Genomic DNA, 4,686 nt, shown 5'->3' with positions numbered 1-4,686 from the left:
AGACAAGGGACTGTATTGACTTTATTATGGAAATGAACTGGCAGAAATATATTGAGGTTTGGCTTTTCCGCCCCTCACCTCTGGATGCAGTTCATGAGTGGAGGTAAAATGTGCCGGTCTCCTCAATAATCAAGTAGGAGTCCTTCACTGTCTTGGGGCTCAGTGAGTTAAGGCAGCTGTTGCCACGCCTGAGTCAGATTCCCAGGATCCACCACTGACTCTTGCAAGTCATCTAACTTCCACATGTGTGCCATGGCGTGTGACCCGCCTCTAAATAAGTAAATACGTAAGTAATAAATGTAATTAAGAACCTGACTTCTAAGTTAACTGTACACACCTGTCATTTGCAGTGATGAAGTATTATTGATAATGGTTGTGCTTTACTCCCTAAGTCACCTTGAGCACTGTGACAGCCAATGATGCCGAGTCCACTGTCAACGCCCTGGACACAACACACTGGAAGCTGCAGCCACCATGAAATAGAGTCTGAGTGCATGCACAGGCAGCAAGAGCATGCATACAGGTATTTAGAGCATGCATATGTGTGTTTTGAATGAGAATTTGGTTTGACACTGTTCATCTAGAAGTGTACACTATAGGTCCTTGCAATCAAGTTACAAAAAGGAAAGTTCCAAGGAAAACTGTTCATGTTCCAAGCAGGATTGTGATTCTTGAGGCCTCTGCAGCTTTCCTGAACTATTCCTTGCCCTTAGGCCATGGGCTGGGCCACCTGCTCAAGAATCAGGGTCTTGATGCTGTAGCCCCCGACTGGAGCTGAGGGTCTGGGAGCTTCTTGTGAAGTTGCTGTTACAAATCTCTGTTCAAAGGCTGAAGAGTCTGGAGTCTGATGTCCTTAGACAACACTACCAGGAAAGATCTATCCGCTCAAGAAGCACGGAGCTGGTAAGTAGCTAAGTGCCCTCCCAGCCCCGCCTCCAGGTGGTACCACCCTGTTCAGGTGCACTGAGTCACACACACGTGACTCTGCAGACACCTTCCTGACACAGCCAGAACATTTACCAAATTTCTAGGCTTTCCTCTGTCCAGTCACGTAGGCATACAAGACGAACACCCGCAACATTTTTTTATACTACCTTATTTATGTGTGTTGGGATTTAAATCACTTCTTCTTGTTCACCTCTGTCATTTTCCTCCATTGTATTTCTAGGTCTTGTGAAATTTGGAGAGCATTCTCTACTTTGTATTTAGTAAAAAAAAAAACTCTTTCCACTTGCTGTTTGTTTTGTTGTTGTTTTCAAGATAAGGATTTCTCTGAGTAGCTTTGGAGCCTGTCCTGGAGCTCGCTCTGTAGACCAGGCTAGCCTTGAACTCAAAGATCTACACGCCTCCGCCTCCCGGGTGCTGGGATTAAAGGTGTGCACCACCACTGCCTTTTGCTATTTTTAAATACACCTTTAAAAAATTATTTTATGTGCATTGCTGTGCTTGCATGTGTGTCTGTGTGAAGGTGTCAAATCCTCTGTTGCTGGAGTTACAGACAGTTGTAAGCAGCCATGTGGATACTGGGAATTGAACCCAGATCCCTTGGAAGAGCAATCATTGCTCCCTTCTCTTCCTATTTTTATGGCTTCCTTTTTACGATTGTATCTTTGAAGCTGGAGTTTCCTTTAATGTAAGATGTGAAGCAAAGCATCATCTTACCATATTTTCCCAAATAGTTGCCCAGGCTGCAGTGTCATTTGTGAAGTGATCAATCTTAATGATATAACTCCCATGATCACACCTTGCTGAGTTCCTGTATGTTTTAGGGTCTATTATTTCTGGACTTCAGATTTACAACCGAACCCTGTTTTCAAACTAACCCAGCCAAGCGGTGTCAGAGGTACTCTGTGTTGATGGGGGCTGGAGCCCAAACCCTCCCCCATTCTTTCTTCTGCCCACCACAACACAGAAGCTGTTCTGCAGAGACCTTGGGTCCTGGGAGACAGAGTGTGAAAGTCACTGATTTGGGCCCTGTCTGTTTCTCACAGAAGATAAAGTGCAGAGAAAGATGGCATTCTGTCAAGGATCTGTAGATGTCCCTCCCCTCCACATGGGCATGGACTGTACCCTTGTGGGAGAAGTCACGTGGAGTGGGGGGAGGAGCCCCTAGCTCTTGTCCAGGACAGCCATCATGATGGAGGTCCTCATATTTGAGAGGAGAGTTTTTCAGGAAAAGTGAAGAGCCACATCAGAGTTCCGTGTATCTCTGTCTGCCCGCCTCTGTCTATTGGCAGTTACAGGTGTGGAAATGTGAACAGGTACACTAGAGACAGCGGGAGGACGTCAGATTCCTATTGCTTCACACCTATTCCCTTGAGATAGCATCTCTCCTTCAACCTAGCTAGCCTGGCCGGGCCAGCCTGTAAGCCCCAGCAGCCCCTTGGCTCTATCCCATCATCCCCTAGTCACCAGGGTTAGAGGTGGGTGTGATTTATTTCATGAATGTTTTAAAGTTTCACCCAGTGTAGTAAACAAACAGATGGATATCACAGATGTGGTGTAGCAGTTTTGATTTGAGCTGGGCATGGTCGGTGTTATGTGGTAGTTTTAATAAGTCATACACATTAGCTGCCCCCTAATGGATCTGCAATCTGGAAAGGTACCCTGCTTGTGCCTCGAATATCGGTGAATAAGGGTAGAGCTGTCCTAAGTTCTAGGCTGAAGTGTTCCCTAACTTCCAGATGGGTCATGTGACTATTGGCTTCACTCACTTTTCCAGTCAACTCCCTACCAGGTTTTCCATTCTCAATGGCTGTCACTGAGCAGACGGGTGGTGGCTTACCTGACCACTAGATGCCACTGTTGCTTCATGCGAACTTTGCCAGATGCCTCCGTGCTAGGGACTGCCGGATGCTTCCCTGCCCTGTAGGTTACTAGGATGGCTCCTTTGTTGCTCCTGTGCCCCCCTGGGCCCATCTTGTTCATTTGCAAACAGATGTGTCCTTGATTATTGGGTGAGAGGCAGTCAGGCACAAAGTTCCCAGCCAAAGCCCACCCTATCTTGAAGAGTGCTTTAAAAAAATACTTTCCTTGAAAACTCTGTCCCCAGATGCCTCGCAAGGTGTCTGCAGCCTGAAGGCCAGCCAGCAGCAGCTTTCCTTTGAAAACAATATGTAGGCTAGGGTGTCACACTGGGGACAGGAGCAAAGGTGACCTACTGGGTTCTGGGCTAGCAATGGAGATAGATGTCCTCTATAGATAGACCTTGCTGTTCCAGGGATCTCAGAGTAGAAAAACACTGGGAGGCCCCTCGTTCAACTTCCCATTTAGTGAAGGCAATTCTTTGGCAACCTCCCTGGTGGATGAGCGTGCCCGTGCCCTCCACACTAATATCCTTACTGACGAGATGTTTCACGTGGGGCGGTTTTGATAGAGAGTGCAGATAGTGTGTGTTGCTCTAATCTGCTTTGCTTCTATTGTCTTTAGTTGTGGTTGCCAGATCAGAGAAGCTCATTACCTATTTGTTGAATACTTTCAGGTTCAAGGCACTGTGCTAAGTCATCCAAGGGTGTTCTGGGGAGACAATATTATTGTACTATATATTTCTTAGGAAGAAATGTGACGTCACAGGAGAAATCTAATTCATGCCAATTATAGGCACAATGGTGGCACTCAGTCTAGAAGATTCTGTCCAATAAGGTTGCATTGGTACATTACAAACTCCAACAAGCTAATTGATTTGAATTTAAGGTAGATTTAGATTTCCTTGTCGGGCTCCATCTCCTGTCCTTCCCTGCTTCTCCCGCCATCTGTGTGTGCAAACCTTTGTACTAACTTGTGCTCTTCACAACCAGGCCATTGTCTGCATGGTGGCTGTGAGTTCTTTACACTCAAACATGTCACTAAGCATGGAGGTATGGCAATTAGTGTACCTTCTGCACATGTTATGTCTTTAATGGAGTCACCCAGGGTTGTGGCGTCGCAGTTCTGAGACCTTTGCCTGATCTGACCTAATCCTGATTGTTTAAGCATGACCACCCATGCGTATCTGTTCTAGAAAACTTTAGACAGATATGACTAGGTTTTTTAAAATTATTATTATTATTTTAACTGAATCCAATTCAGTATCTAGAAATGTGAGTGAAACTAAGGTTGGGTTGGGATTTCATTCATCAATGGTACTTTACAAATTCCGGATGGTGACTTAGCTTCATATTTTTAGTAAAATGTGGTTCATAGGACTGTTCAAGGAATGTGTGGAACAATAATGTGGGTGAAGGCCGTCAGAACCAGGTAGCAGAGGGACACACATGGTATGTTACAACATCTTCTGGGGCTCTTTCATTTCCTCCCTCCCTTCCTCTGTCTGTCTTATATCGTATACCTTATATCTATGGCTGACCTCAAAATTGTGTCTTTCCTCCTGCTTCAAACCCTTGAATGCCAGGACCACCATGCCTGATCCTTAGTTGTTGAGCTCAATTATTGTTTGGAGGGAAAATGGCCTTTGAGGCCTCTTCTGTAACAATCTCTAGGAGTTTCCTGTTTAAAGGGGTGATCATAGGCTAGGTAGCCTGAGTCTTTGGTGTGTGTGTGTGGTGTGTGTGTATATAATGTGATGTGTGTGATGTGTATATGGTGTGTATGTGTGATGTATGTGGTGTGTGTGTAGTGTATGTGTGTGTAGTGTGTGTTGTGTGTGGTGTGTATGTGTAGCATGTGGTGTGTGTGGTAGTATGTGTG

Source organism: Microtus ochrogaster, chromosome 24 (genome assembly GCF_000317375.1).
Source record: "Microtus ochrogaster isolate Prairie Vole_2 chromosome 24, MicOch1.0, whole genome shotgun sequence".
NCBI lineage: Eukaryota > Metazoa > Chordata > Mammalia > Rodentia > Cricetidae > Microtus > Microtus ochrogaster.
Note: the sequence above shows the minus strand (reverse complement) of the source record.